This window comes from Watersipora subatra, chromosome 4 (genome assembly GCF_963576615.1).
Source record: "Watersipora subatra chromosome 4, tzWatSuba1.1, whole genome shotgun sequence".
Lineage (NCBI taxonomy): Eukaryota > Metazoa > Bryozoa > Gymnolaemata > Cheilostomatida > Watersiporidae > Watersipora > Watersipora subatra.
The window spans coordinates 53474192-53491606 of record NC_088711.1 but is presented as its reverse complement, the minus strand read 5'-3'; positions in this window follow the sequence as shown (position 1 = coordinate 53491606).

The window sequence follows — 17415 nt, the reverse complement described above, 5'->3', positions numbered from 1 at the left end:
ATGTGACCCCGGCAGTCAGAATGTACAATCGTGCGGTAATTGGATTGTTCACAATAGAGCGCAACGCGTGCTATATGCTATTATATGACTCCCGTCACTATTTTAGTAAACAGTGGTTTATAGTGCATTCAACCCTGCTCTTTCACGTGGTCTTGTTTATTTTTGTGTCTGACCAATCATAAAGCCAGAATTTCCATTTAAATCTACCCACATCGGTGGTTGCTATGGAAATTGTCATAACCCAAGATCTTAAGTATAGACTCTAATTGCGGGTGGGCGCGTGTATGTGGCCATTTTCTGTTTCAACGCCTCAGGCTAAAACAAAATAAAACGTCGCACAAATTACGGCTAGTTGACGCTAATAATTTAGATGTAATTCTAAGTATTTCTACTTAGAATCTGAGTCAGCTGCCTCAGACTATAGTGAAAGCGATGATGAGGATTGTGATAATAGGGAAACCTCAGAAATACAGCTGCTTACGCAATATGTGGCTGCTAACGATAAGGAGAGTAACAGCGATCATCCTAACTAATTAAATTACAGAGAATAACGATCAGCCTATCACTGCTGATAACTTTCCCATTATAGCTGTTGACATTAAACTAATAAGTAGATGCAAATGTAAGGAATTCTGCACTAGTTTTATGTCATCTAAACAAATAAGCCTCGTTAGAACTGTGTATCAAGGATTACCGAAGGACACATTTGATATGGTTGTGTTGGGACAAACTGCCACTAATATAACAAGCAAACCCGTTGAATGAGCTACAACAAATCTTCGCAGTGTACTCTGTGTTACAATGTGTGAGTGTTAAACTACATAAAAATAGCTCTAGATTGAATGGTCACTTGATGAGTTGGGTTGATATTTCCGCATCTTGATGCCCTCTGTGGTCACCTTTCGTTGACCTTACCATGACCTTCTGTATAGATGGACAATTTTGAATACAGTTCCAACATTTTGATAAGTCGTTGGATTATCATTATATGCAGTCATAGCAATATAGCTTGATGAGAAGTGCCCAGTTTGAAGCATACCCTTTTAATATAAATCTCCAGGAAGGTGAGCTTTTAGCCACATATATTGCTGACCTTACCCTGACCTTTGGAAGGTCAACTGTCAATCAAATTTAAATAAAAATGTGACCATCATCTTTTTCAGGGTTTTAATGTGTAGAATGCCAGGTTTCATCAATATAGGTTGAGATTAAGTGGTCTGTTGCTATGGCATTTTGATTTGTAAACAAATACCATGATTTACGATTCATGAATCGGCAACCTTATCCTGCCTAAACTCAAAACAACAGTTTTAGTTCATCGTGAGACCTTCTCTACTAAATCTTGCATAACCTGGGCATATATAATCCGATTTAAAAAATTTAAATTGCATTAAAATCCTCAGATATTGCAGATTTTGAATATGTAAATAACTCAAAAATGTTGTTTTAGCACGATTGTACATTCTGACTGCCTGGGTCACATATCAGGTATCTGATACCAGGGCTCAGGTATCTGATACCAGGGCTCGGGTATCAGATACGATGGGTAGATACATATCAGTTCATAAAGGAGTCTTTTGTTTGAATAAAGGAGAATATTGTTTGAGTAATCTCCTAGTAAACACCAGGTAAATGAACCTATTAATATTTAGCAGGCCAGTACTAGCTGAATACAAGGCGGACCAAACTAATGTCTAAACAGCTCAATCCATCTCTATAGAATACAAATTCATATCTTCTGACCACGAAGTAGGCTGACCTCCCACCTTCATCATAAACAGGCTGTATAACAGACTAGTTGTCTAGGTTAACCCAGGTTCATAAAGACATTTACATGGGTTATTTCTGTGTTAATAAATCCCTCTTGGCAATAGGTTACTATTGAGAAGCATTAGGCTACTATTGAGAACAGGTCAGCTCCATACCACTATTCACAGTATCTCCTTACAGTTTACTGTTCTACTGTTAGTCTTGCCGAATTTGAGTAGAAAAGACCGTTTAGAAGCTTCCATTTCTATAGAATACGCATTTGTATTACATCACATATTATTAACTAAACATGGTGGAGTTGTAAATACCCAACATAATCTACTAATAGTTTGGAGTGTGTTCTACAATGGATGGAAGCATTAACATGTCAGAGCTTTGAGCATGCCACTAAGGACTAATTGTTGTCTACTCTAATACTTGTACTATGATTAAGTACTAAAGTTAAAGTTTACTAGCTGATTCACACTCCATACATTGTATCTATTAAACATCAATTTGTGATTATTATCATTATATACCCAATTGCACTATGAATGTAGTAATGCTCATTCACTTGGTTGTGGACGACCAGGTCTATAGCTGAGTATGTCCTACACAGCTAGCCGGCCAACCGACGGATAGAGGGTCAGCCAAAGAGACTTGGACCAGACCAAGACTAGCAGAGATTGGGTCGGGTGGAAGTATGACCGGCTTGATGCCAGACAGTGGAGAACAGACTGGCTGGCCACTGAGCTGGCACCTGGAAGACCAATCAAAAGATCGCCAGAAGAAGGCCATCCTAGAGATTAAATCGGAGCCTAAACCTCCTGCGATATAAAAGAGGCAAGACGATTGATAGCCGGGCAGAGCATGGAAGATGGCAGATCACTGTATGCACAAACATTGACTGTATCTTTATATACATTCGACACTCCTATACCGCATACCTACTATTACGTAAATTCTAGATAACGTATAGAATTTATGTGAAGTTTCTGCTTCGCACTGCGTAAAAAATTCCATATAATGTAAAGTGTATAGTCTGATGAGTTCTCAAATTCAATTTGAATGTTGCTCAATCTCGCCGTGGCTCGTCCGAAAAAAAACGAGTCGCGTAAAGTGTTATAACTACATTTAGTATGCATGCAACTTTTACAACATTCTAGTTTGTCATGATAGATTGTCAGATGTGTCAGCAGAAAAGAGAACAGAATAGCTGCACAATTGTTCCCAAACACAAAGGCGATCGATTGGTGCAGGGGTTACAGCGTCGATCTACCAATTGGAATGTGACGAGTTGGAGTATCATCAACAGTTCTGTTTTATCCTAACTTTGACCCCTGGGTTCAAATAGACAACCAACAGTTAGTACCGCTCTTCATAGTAAACATATTTTTTGCTTTGCTTTATTGTAGGTGTATAAAATATTTGTTATCAGTTTTACTTCGCAGAATATACTTTGCAAATTGTTGTAAACGATCGTCGAAGGTATGCCGTCCCCATCAACTTATTGTAAAAATTACCGCAATCATGGTCTATAAAAACAGGGAGATTGATCAGAAATAGGAGAAAAGCTGTCGATGCAAACCAATAATACTGCAGTTACGGTACAGCCCACAAATTAATGGAGTGGTGTCAAGCTTTTCCTTTTTGTTTAGCCAGAGGCGTGAGTTTGGAAAGATCTTGTAATTGATTATGCATATTCCGTGTATCTTACTATTCTTATATCGTAAAGTCCCTATAAAGTAAATGTTCCCGGAACGAATTATTTACGCTGTAGGAGTGCCTATTGTATTTATTTATATAAATATATCCATACCTCTCTACTCAATCAAGCGGTTGGTCTATTGGATAGCAGTAAAAGGTTGGCGGCAGTACCTCAGCAATAGTATGTCTCAATGTATATATATTAGCTTAGTTCACTTTCGTGTTACACAATTTATCATTATTGAACCGACTGCGGTATAAATGCAACAATGCTTATTCACCAATGTTAGCTCGGTACATAGTTCACAGCAAAACCTTTTTGATTTATTTACTCAGAAGATTAAAGTTGTTTTACCAAAGTTACTGATTTCTAGCTTTCTGTCTTACAGCCAGCCTACAGATTCCAGCAAGTGTACCTCTAAAGGCCTAAGACTCATGCAATGGCTCGCTATCAAAATATATGAATATAAGTGTTGGTTATATATTATTATATTAGTATATCGTATATAAGTGTTTGTTTGTTACTCAATGGCTCAGCTACAGTGACACGGATGTTTCTCAGAGATGTACCTCTGAGAGTATATGTATAGTATATGTCCAGTTATACGGAAACACCAGTCTTGCAGACAAGCCACGCTAACCACTTTGTCACACCGCTGCCTTCTTAAAATATGAAATAAATGTGGGCATATTTATTACACCTGTCAAATCTTTAATGGTGATTGGTTAAAATATGCAGACCTCAGCCAGCACACTTGAACTTATAGAAGAAAAGGATATGCCTAGAATTCATCAAAATTCTATATATATATATATATATATATATATATATATATATATATATATATATATATATATATATATATATATATATATATATATATATATATATATATATATATAAGGCTATTTATATAAGGATATATATTGGGATATCTATATAAGGATATTATGATAAATATTGAACTTGCGACAAATACCACGAATTCATCAATAAGTTTCTTATTCGGAAGCTCTACCACTGAGCTAGAACGGCATAGTGATCAAAGAGGTTTTCATATAGAGTATATAGAATTTATATACATGTATATGTAGCTATAGCTATATATATATACATATATATATAGATATATATAAGGCTATTTATATATGGATATATATTGGGGTATCTATATAGGTATATATACGTACTAGCTGTGCTACTCGGCGTTGCCCGGGTAATAAAAATCAACTATTAAACAATGAGAGCTAATGAGAGTTGCCTGTCCCACTTGCTATTAGCCTGGTACATTGCCAATGGAAGATTTGATTACGCTTAATAATGTGAGCCAACAGCTTTTCGCGGCGTTATGCTATGACCCTGCGTCGTACGCAAAGCCATTGGGTATTTGCTCCCATGTAGCGACAAAGATATACATGTATCAGCTGACAAAGAAATTGATTTCTGTGGCCTAAATGATACGACGCCGGACTTAGGAACGGGAGGGTCCGAGATCAAATCTTCTTTGAAGCTAATTCTTTATTCCAAGATTTTAAGATCTATAGCCGGACTACATACAGACATATCCACGGACATACTTTGAGAAATATATATATAGATTTTAGCTGTGCTACCCGGCGTTGTCCGGGTAAAAAAAAGTCTGGACAGAAAATTGATTTGTATTTAACATATAACAACATTTCCCATTCTAACTTTAAAACTACATATAATGAGAGAAGTGTTTCGTGTAGTTGAAATAAATTAGGACAAAAATAAAAACAACTGTAAAGGTTTTAAAACTTTGTCAAACAACTGTAACTTTCAAGCTACCGTATTTTTCGGACTATTAGCCGCTACTTTTTTCTGACGATTTGAGCCATGCGGCTTATATAAGGGTGCGGTATTCTGTTGCTTTTTCTTTCACCGCTAAGCTGCATTAACCGGAATCTCCGGTTAGTGTGCCTTTAGCGGAAAAAAAAACCTAGCAGCTTACTGAAATTTACCATATATTCCAGTAAGCTGCTAGGCTTCTAATACTCCATGACGTTGCGTCAGCATTGTTGTCCAGCTACAGTTATTATTATAATAGCTATAGCCGGAATGCAGACAGACATACGACACACGGACATACTTTGAGGAATATATATATAGATTGGGATATCTACATAGGAATATATATATTGGGATATCGATATGGCGATAGATATATTTGTATATATAGTATATATATCTATATTTTCTAATCAGGAGGCTCATATCAATATAAAAGCCCTGTTAGAAGGCTCTGAAAAATTAGCTGTTCAGGGAGCCTCCATATTCTACATATATATAGAATATAAATATATATAAGCATATAAATATATTTATATGTAGCATAAACCGAATTAAACTTATATCGCCCACAGAAATAAAAAAAACTCCTTCATTTAAAATGGTAAATGTTGAACATGTTTATTAAAAATTAATTTTCTGTACAAAAGCCTTTTTATTACTTGTGTAATGCTAGACATTCATCTAGTTGATATTAAAGTAACTGATTGTAGGCTAAACTTAGATGTACCACTCAAGGAAGTATATAGAACTAAACTAATATTTTAGCATGAAACTGATGTTTATACGCTCAGGTCCACATTATTATCTGTTAAATGATTGGTTGCCAACAGGCCATGATGTGATGAGACTGCATGGCTGCATTGATATTAACAAAAAACCTTTGTGTTAGCGATAGATTGTATCCGCGAAGCCATTACATTAGCTACGAGTGATACAGCTTGGAGTTCTAGCACTTCTACACTGAATGAGAAGTTATACGGTATATAATATTTGAAAAAGATCATTTATGAGTGGCGTTTGCTCTCATCTACAAACCTGACTAAAGTTGATATGCCATTTGCTGATCTCACCCAAAGTTCCACCATCCTTCTATATAAGTGACTAAGGTTAAAGACTGCCTGGTAAGTATTAAAGGTTTCTAATTTTGCAGTACCATGATGTTCTATGAAGGTTAAGGTAAACTCCATAAAAGACAGTTTTTCTTTTGTCGATAAAAAGACAGCTGGTCTTTCTGCTCTAGTCATGCGCAAGTGCTTGCTTCGGTACAAAGGTAGGATGTTTTGGTCGATTGTTTCCCTGGTTCTATTCAGTGTACCACTAATTAATATATTTGATCTGGATTTTTTGCTAATAACCTAACATCCATCCTTTCCAGGTTGTTTGCTCTTTTTGATACCTTATATATTGATGTCTCTAAAATGAGTTTGAGGTGACCTTCATAAAATAATCATGAAATACTGGAAATACCAGATATTATAACATATTTTATCTGGTTTAAAAGTACCATATGGTTATCTACAGCACTCTGTTATAGAGGTTGTCATAGTCGCAGTGACTTATATTCAGGAACTTATACTTATACTTTACTGCTCGGACTTACGTGTACATAATATCAATAGCAGGGGAAGTATTGACTACTTATCTATATATTTATCTATAATATGGCTATTCAACTAATTGTAATTAATTTTAAATTGATACGGATAATAAAAAAGTGTCAGTTAAAAATCCAAACAAATTTTGAATGAAAATATAATAATATAATATATGTCGGGTATAGTCTGCCTTATCATTGGTTGAGTCAGTGAAACAGACAGAATTTCAAGTGGGAGTCCACTGAGGTCTGGGCGCTCAAATAAAACTAATGTTTTTACTTCACTTTAGGTGCTGTGTAAGTTTCATTAGCTTGTGAACCATTCCATTAGCTCTTTACGGATAATAGATCTCTTGTGTCTTCATTAATACCAACATAGTTTCTATTCTCTACATCTCAGATTGCGCTTGTGCATAGCTTATTGTTCTGATTTGTATGCCTCGGCTTAGATCTTGCATTCTTGCTCATCTATTTGGCTTTCATAAGATGAAAGCCAAATACATGGGCCAAATTTTCAAATGAAACGCCGGGCTTTCATCTAAATGCCCCGTGTTTAATTTGCTGGTTCACAAGTCTGAAAGCCGTTGTCTCCTACTAACACTTGACGCAAACTTAAATTCTATACAAATAATTGCTTCAATAACATAATTTATATATTATCTATGTAAGTAGTGCAAGACAGTGCCTCTGACTATACTGCGAAGGTTTGTGCTTCACAGACTAATTTCAGGTCCGATAGACCTTTCTCTCTGATGAGAATGTTATGAAGTAGGCTATTGCTTAAATGATGTAAGTACTAGACACCTGTGGACAGATGACACCTCCATTATGTTTGTAATGTAATATAAAGTGTCAATAGATGAAGTAGCTAATATTACAGTAGAAATTATTCAGAGAGATGGAGACTTCATGCTAAACCAGTGTGTGCATAGAGATTGTGTTTAAGACCGCTGGTATGTAGGATGAATTAAGAGAGAGGTGCATAGAGGTAGGTTAGATTGCTTTTAAGACAACATCTACTATCTAACAAATACCACCTGTGCACCCTCATTTGTTTCTTCATCTGTATAGTTCTTATGCTCTATAGTCAGATAGTATTTGATTGAGTTGGTAACAGTGCTTGTAATACTGTTAAATGATTTATTGGTTTATTAGTGTAATGATTAGATTGAAATAAGTATTGTAAGCAACAGTATTACAATTGTAATTTAACAGTATTACAAGCACTGTTACCAACTCAATCAAATACTATCTGACTATAGAGCATAAGCACTATACAGATGAAGAAACAAATGAGAGTGCACAGGTGGTATTTTTTAGATAGTAGATGTTGTCTTAAAAGCAATCTAACCTACCTCTATGCACCTCTCTCTTAATTCATCCTACATACCAGCGGTCTTAAACACAATCTCTATGCACACACTGGTTTAGCATGAAGTCTCCATCTCCCTGAATAATTTCTACTGTAATATTAGCTACTTCATCTATTGACACTTTATATTACATTACAAACATAATGGAGGTGTCATCTGTCCACAGGTGTCTAGTACTTACATCATTTAAGCAATAGCCTACTTCATAACATTCTCACCAGGGAGAAAGGTGTATCGGACCTGATATTAGCCTGGGAGGCAGAAACCTTCACAGTATAGTCAGAGGCACTGTCTTGCACTCCTTACATAGATGATATATAAATTATGTTATTGAAGCAATTATTTGTATAGAATTTAAGTTTGCGTCAAGTGTTAATAGGAGACAACGGCTTTCAGACTTGTAGATGCCTACTGTATTACCAAAATACAACTTCTAATAAACCACACTTCTCCATTAACCTCGATTTCTGCTCAGAGATTGTCAACTTTAAATGAGTATCTTCTTGTCATTTAGGTTGTGTTTTACCATGCCTTTGAATTTCAATTGCTGCCTGCCAATACCATGAAGCCATTCTCTGAGTTATGAATAAAGGCTCTATTAGGGTAGTCTGGCGTCCTCCATTATGTGAACATGGCCAGTCAATCTTAAATTCTTTTAGATGAGAACTTTATACATGTTAGGTAGGTTGGTATGAGCTAGAATATCCTCATTCGGGATGAAATCCCAAAACTTCACATTTAGAATCAGATGCAGATGTCTCATCATATAGACGTTATATTTGTGACCAGTTAGCTTGTATAATGGCCAGCTCTCCACTTCGTGTAACAGAGAAAATAGAATGATGGACCGATATACAGAGCATTTAGTTTTGAATATCAGATCCTATTCATAGCACACCTTTGCCTTTACTTGTCCAAAAGGGTTTAAAAAACATCCTGGTGATTATCCCATCATCCATTTTGCTGCTACTCATCACTGTCAACCCAAGATATTTGAACTTGTTGACACTGGCTAGCTGCTCATTGTTGAGATAAATACGCTGACCAATATGTCATGTACTTCACGGATAGGGTGGAGTAGTATTTCCATTTTTGTGATGTTTATTTCAAGTCTTAGCAAATCTTCTATTTCCTGCACAATATAACTTCGTATCACCATGAGTGTGTGCAATGAAGACAGTGCTATGAGCAAACACGAGAAACACGTGCTCATTAGTAGTCTGCATTTGAGAATTAACATCCTTGAGAGACGATGACATGCAGACACCACCTATGTAGGCTTTAGTGAGGTGAGGCTATTTCTCTGAGGGTCAAAAACTGGAAATTGACTGAGCGTGAAGCCAGCTAGTAATTTGTTGTACCTGAATTATCTTAACTTGAATAAATTCCATATTACAATACTCCGTCATATATATCATCTGGCATCAATTTAATCTTGTCAAGAATGACTAAAACTGTCCAATAGCAGCTCAGATGCGTAAGCGGATGTCCTGTCTGAATGACAAAATAAATTGTATGGTCTGTTACACTAGAGCAGGGTGAAAGGAAGGGCCGAGAAAGAGGCTACATAGTTTACCACAGCAATCTATTTTGCTTACTTTTTATGTTTCTGGAACATTTTTACAACTACCCTAGGACACTTATGTATTCGCGGCATCTAACTTTCGCGTTTTCGCGGTGTAATCCTTTCGCGAAAATTTAATGAGCGAAACTAAACAATCATAACGAACGAGCGAAAAACGCGAAGTTAAATAGCTTTGTTCATTGATATCCACAATAAAATCGTAATATTAGAAATGCAGGCAACTTTCGTCTGTGGTTAAGATAAATGGGAAATTTCTGGTAAACTCATTATAGCTAATACACCAACTGAGCAGCATGGCAAAGCAATATCAGTTTAGTCACCGAATTTGTAACTGGTGAGAATGAAAGTCTGGTAGGTTAAGTCGTAAAATTGAAGAATAATTATTGCAGTGATGAATTTTATTACCATCCAAAAACAATATCAACCTTCATCAGGTCCAACCACATTATCTCTTTCACTGCCAATCATGTACAAATTCGTTACCGGCCTAGTGCCAGCCATTTTACCGAAATTGCCGATATTGCTTCATGATATGTATACAGTATTTTTCAAGTTCTACTTTAATTATATGTATAATCACGAAAATCTAAAATGGCTATTATGTCATCAACAGCTAATTACCTGTTTTATGACTCGCGCGGGGTAGTTAATGAACTCACAGAAAAATGTTTGTTTTTAGATTAGAAATTCTCAAACAAAAGTTTAAAATTGCTTCGTTGTTTTAGGCTGATTTTATAGAGAAATCTTCGGACAACACAGTCAATTTCATAAAACACTTAAAGACCGTGGGTTATGTGGTCAACAAATAATAAAATCAGGTTACCAGACAATTGCTGAGAAAGTCAGAAAATGCGTTTATGACAGTGACCCCTAGAAAACGCACAAATGCGTTTATGGCAACGTAAGGGTTATACAGTTTTGGTTGTGAAGTTGGTTGTTACCTATCTATTTTCTTCTTCTTGGGATTAGAGTGTGAAAGTCACGGCAGGAGGGACCTAGACGTCATTGATAGTCTAAGAAACAAATGGTAGCAAGTGATCAAATTGAATTGTCGATCTCACCCACACATTTCAACCTGTGGTTTACAAATACGAACTATTTTCAAATTGAATTTTTTTCTTATTAGTGAACTGGACCTGAGGAATGTAATGTTTTTTTCCACTGCATTTATTTTCACACCACTCTATTTTCGCACTCATCAGAGCCACGAAATTAAGTTGCAGCGAAATTTTACTCTGTGTGCTACTCACGAAACTAAATACTAGCGAAATATAAGTGTCCTAGGGTACTATAAATTTATCACTAACCGCAATATAACACCAGGTTATTAGCAAACTATAGGAAAATTGTCATTGTCACAGTGACTTACAGATTAGCTGGGAAAATTGTCACAGTGCCAATTTTCCCATAATCATCTTTTCAGTTTTGACGCATATTCAGGAATTAACCCTCCATATTCAGGAATTAACCCTCCGAGGCCCCTTATATTTCGACATTCTCTCAGCTCCTTGTGTTATCTCAGCTTCATATGTTGCTTTTGTGAAGTGATGTAAAAGCCAAGTGTTTATTTTCTATTAGCAATTACCATGAAGCTTGTTCAGAGGTTGAAAGCCTCTCTTATGTTACTACTATCGCTTGTCATAACATAAATTCTATAGACGTGATTTCTTCTCAATGTAAACATTATAAAAGCTGCTGGAAGTCTTTCTCTTTAATTGACAAAAAAGGTTTACTTTTAAAAAATAGAGCACCATGGTGTTCAATTACAGGTTTGATGGTGTATTATTTACTGTATATGTTTATGTACAAAAACTCACATTTACACGTATATCTAACTGTCACTGAGCAGTTGCTTTAAGGTTGATGTAGTGCCAAGTGAAGGAGTCTCCCAGACTTCTTTTACACCTTGTATTACACGTTATATTGGAAAATAATCATATACATATATATAATATATATATGTATATGTATATATATAATAATCATATAGGTACATATACCTTGTCATATTGTCACACAATTGTGTACATTTGTACATTGCCATGTTGAAACATAATCATATACCTTGTTATATATTTGAACATAATCATATAACCATGTCATATTGGAATATAATTATATACCTTGTCGTATTGAAACGCAATCAGATACCTTTTCATATTGAAACACAACCATATACATTGTTGTAATGGAACAGAATCCTGCACCGTATTATATTGGAATACAATCATATACCTTGCCATACTGAAACACCGCGCTACTGCTGTTACTGTCAACTGCTCCAACACTAAATGGGCATACTTACACAGACAGAACCCCTAACAATAAAAATCTATGTTTCCATTACTAGACAACAAAAACTGTTTTTATTTACATCTATAATCTCTGACTATTGTAGAGAAGGAAGAAAATACCGAGTCCCTAATGGATGTGTTCTTTTACATAGAATGGTTAGCTAGAACTTACAAAGAGAAGTCAGAGCAGTCTGGCAATTGGAGACACTATCTACAGGTAAGTTTACAATATTTCAGATCAACTAGAGTAGAATGTAAAATGTATACGAGGAGACTAAGCACACTAAGATGGTGAGTCATACATTTGGTGACTGCAACATCATTTAACTGTTATTCGTGAGCAGAGGCTATTTATTTATACCCCTAACTTTAATACCATGGAACTTGAAAAGTTGTGATTTTACAAAATATTCAATCTTTACTCCTAAACGTAATATATTAGTTTAAAGGTAATTCAAACAATTACTTTTTAAATGGAGGTTATAACAAAATATAAAATTTAGTATAGATCGCATCTTAAAACATAGCCATAATGTATTTTGTCCGATTACAGGTACAAATTTAACATGTAATAAATGGGGCTAGAGTTGAATTTTATTGTATATTGTGTCATTGACTCTACAGATTACTAGCATCTAACAATTTACTAGGTGAATGATTATAACGTTATTTATTTGAGACTTTAAAATATCATTACTGAGTCAAATTCTTATAATATTGTAGAAGGTTTATTGATTCTCATTGCTGTAGCTGTGGTTTAAAACAGGAAAATTATGAACACTTCGTTATAACTGCCCATTACTAAAAATAGACCTTCTCTAAGACACCCTTGAAGTTCTTTAAATTCTTCAATTGAATTTATAGATGGTTGCTATGACATGTGATATTATCAAGTCTTTAATTGTCCGTTTTGAAAATTACCATAACTTTGTTTATTATGTTTTCTCGCATGACAGTAAAATGTCATAGCAGCAATTGCGAGGTGATGGCACAGTATTGATACTGGTTGAAACAATTTTGCTGAAAACATAAGTACGATTGAAATGTACTTGAAATTTCATGTTGCAGTGTTGACAGGGATTAAAGTACCATTGTTGAAAACAGAAGTCAGATTGAGTCGTACCTAAGGCTATGAAACACAGAATTCTTATTATTTTGCTATTAATTATTTATAATCTCTTTAGGCTCACGGGCTAGCAAACTTCTGCCTCGCACAAGACTTAACTCCAGCAAGACGTAGACTTGTATATGAAATAGAAAAAAGCTGGTACAAAGGAAACCATCCTCTCAGCTATGACCAGCATCAACAGTTAATCGATGAGCACAAACGACTTCTGACCAACTACAGAGAAGAAACTAGAGATAACTTTGCTAGTTTAGACAGCTTAGTAGGGGCTTTAGACACTGGTGAGCTATTCAGTGAAATAAGTTTAACAAACGCTGAAGAATTCTGTCAAAAACTATTTCAAGCAAGTGAAACATGTACTGATGGACTCGTCAAGGTGTCGAGAAAAATTCTCCAAGATAGTGTTGATATACTAATACAAGGAGGAAAATATCCGCCATGCCAATTTGCACTGATAGGGCTAGGATCAATTGCCAAAGGAGAAGCAACTCCCTACTCCGATTTAGAATATGCCATCATCGTGGAGAAAGAATCAGACTACTTTGAAAAATTAGCTGTTGACACTTACTTCAGGATAGGGAATCTGGGAGAGAGTCCGCTCAAAGGATTTGATATCAAGGAACTCAAATGCAATGAACATTTTGATAGTCAAATGAAACAATTCACAACTGGTTACAGAATAGATGGAATAACTAAACATTCTGGCAATATTCCGACGGGTAATTGCAGAAAAGGAGGTCACAATATGATCCTTACAGTTGACAGCTTGATGGATCTCTATCGACAAGAAGCTGAGGCTAAATTTGATAGATTTCCAGGAGACAAATCGGACATGTTCTCTTCTACTGTAGTCATTCTCTCTAATGGAGAAACGCATGATAGTAGCCAGGTCTATGATCAGTTTATTACAGCAAGAGAACATTATGAAAATTCTGTGCTGAATGGAAAGAAAGATGTTCAACAAAAGCGCCTCGATTCATTTCAAATGGATATAGAAACGTTTTCATTTTTGCCAGACTTTGTCAAATTTCAACCGCCAAATAATTTGAATGTCAGGGTAAAAGAGAAGATTTTTCGTTACCCAACTCTACTAGCAAACAACATGAAGATGTGTCTAGGATTACAGTCTAAACACCCATGGGAGATATGGAGAGAAATGCAGCAGCTTGAAATCTTGTCAACAGAGAATCAAAAGTACCTAAATATTCTTCTAGCAACTGCCATTTACTTACGAACTTCTGCTTATCTCAAGTCAAACTCTCAGACAAATGATGTGCAAATAGACAAGTACCATAAAGGAAGGCAAGATAGAGTCTACACTGTTCCCGCACACTTGTTTGTACTAATGGGCTACTTACTTGTACAAATCAAACAATTTGTTAGCTCTGCAATGCCTCAAGTAGCAACTCCTGTTGACCTATCTTTGCTACCAAAAAGAATAACAGTTTCTCTTGAAAATCATTGGTTGCTAGCTAAAGTACTTTATTTTACTGGACAGTACGAATCGGCTAAAAAGGCAGTCAGTAAATCTATAGATCAGCCACTTGACAGTGACAGCGACGACATGCTGTGGGAGATCATCAGTCAAACCACACCACAAACAAGCGACTTCCTTGACCGCAAAGATATTTCACAAAAACGAGCTGAACTTTGTGCCTACCTCTTATACTACACAAAAAAGTATAACTCAGCAGTTCGTTTCTTCAATTATTTCATCTCCACACAGAAAGGGCCGCATGGTCTTTGGAAGCTGTTGGCAGCACATTGCAGTAAAGAGATAGGAGATTACATTAAAGCTCAAGAACTACTTAGAGATGTGAGTGTTTATGTGTTGGTATAAATTCCACATCGCTTTAAACATTTAAAGTGTTTGGAGATTTTAAGTTTCAAGATGAATCTTTGAAATGCTTTCTCTCTTGATAAAATGATTTTTCATTTATAACATTTGGCAACTCAGGCTCTGTTTGTTTTTTTTTGGTTTTAAATTTCTTTTTTGAAATTCAATTTCTTTAATGTTTTATTTTATTTTTTTTTCTATTGCTCATGAGAGATATTTGCCTCAGACAGATTGATTGATTTAAAGATTGGGAAAAAGTAGTTGTGATAGCACAAAGCAGTCAGAACTGTTAAAAAAATTATTTACGTGTAACAACACGTGTCCATTATTAAATGATAAATTACTAAGGAAATGAGTCGAGTGAAATATAAAAAATATAGTAATAATACAGACCTTTAAAGATTTCATGGTTATGTATCTGTTGTGTAGCTACCACTCTTCAACACAGACTATCGACAACTCATGTTAGTCTTTGGATGACCTTAAACAACACAGAGAGAAACCTATGTTGACTTTTGCTCCAATTTTTGTACCCTTGAAGAGTGATAAACACTGTGGAAATATCAAATACTCCTCTCACAGCAGTTTTTGTTTGTTTGTCATTATCTGGTTACCTCTCCTTGCTGCCTTCCTTGTTTGTCCATGTTTGGGGTGAACGATTAAAACGATTTATTTGTCATTGTTGTAAAAGTTGTAAAAACATTATTTTCACTATTACCCAGAGATGGGTAGTCAAGTTAATATGTTTGCTTGAGCGAGCCTTAATGCTCACTTCACTAAGGAAATGGAAATAACTGATTCTCTTATATCTTTTAGTTCCTCTGGCATCCGATTGGTTCGAAGTATCTTACCAGTCCGAATTGACTCCTTACTGTCACCATATAGGAATAGATTTGAACTCTATTTGCAATAAGCAAAGGGACTCGACTCAAAATGCAAAATTCTGCCGTTTTATAATTACTAATTTGATGAAAAATCTATCAGCAATGTTAAGTAATAAGTAACACAAGTAGCTACTTGAGGCGCGCCAAAGCGAAAACCCCATTGCAGTCTCATGTTGCCACTTGCTCATGTTTTTGTAAGACTTCTATATCACTGTGCATATTTTATTGATCAATAATATGTACTATGCACTAGCTTTATGGTTTGTCTGCAAACAGACAATAAGCTTATTTATAAGCTTTATAGATGCTTGCGAATATCGTTCATTCTATATAAACAATTAAAAAGCTAGCATGACGACTTGCTTTTGTACTTATACAAAAACAGCGATCACATATTGCAGTGTTATTAGATCTGCCTAAAATTTGTGGCAATAAATTTAGGAAATTAGGTTATTATGGTGCCAGAAATGAACCAGTTGCATAAATTTTCCTTTACTCACAAAGCAGCAAAAAATCATGGATAAATCTTTTAATTTCCTGGTAAAGATACATGACAAAATTGTTGTAAATAGCGACCTAGACGTATTTCTGCGAGTGAGTCAGTGAACAGCAAGCGAGCCAATAAATCACTTGGAATAACCATTTGCACAGTTAATCTTGAACACCAGAAAATGGTTGATCAGTGCATTTGTTAGAATGTCAGTTTGACAATCTGAATGATGTGGGTTCAAGACCAACTTATAACAATCTTTTATCTCAACCTGTGACCAATGCTTTGACAGACAAATGGAAGCACAAAATCATGACTTTTTTATAAAAAATATTGCTGAAGAGTATGGCACACAGCAAGCTTTTTTGCTATCATCGTAATATATAGATAATGATATAGTATAGGTAAAGTGCCTAAGTTGAGTTACTTAGTGTGGGTATTGTTCTTGGCACTCCAATCGTGGGAGTTATAAATTTATATATTGGTGACAAGCTATGTCATACTGCATTTCCCTAAAACTAAGAACACGTTAAAGTATACAATGGTTGGTCATGAATTTCCTAGCAAAGATATCTGATATCTGTCTCAGGCTGAGAAAGACATAGAGTCATCAGATAGCAGAGACTTGTTCAAGGAGACTGATGACAACAACAGAGATACATCAGAGGCATACAGCAGTATTGGCTCAGTGTACTGTGATCTGAGTGAATATGAAAAGGCACTAGAATATCATACAAAAGCATTGACGATGGACCAAACCATGTATGGTGAAAACGTTCATTCAGACCTTGCTGTAGACTACAACAACATAGGTTTCGTATACTACTCACTAGGTGACTATGGACAAGCATTAGAATATCACACCAAATCCTTGGATATGTGTAAAGCCATATATGGTGCTGAGGCTAATCATACTAGTATTGCTGCTAGCTACAGCTACATAGGTTTAGTACACCACTCACT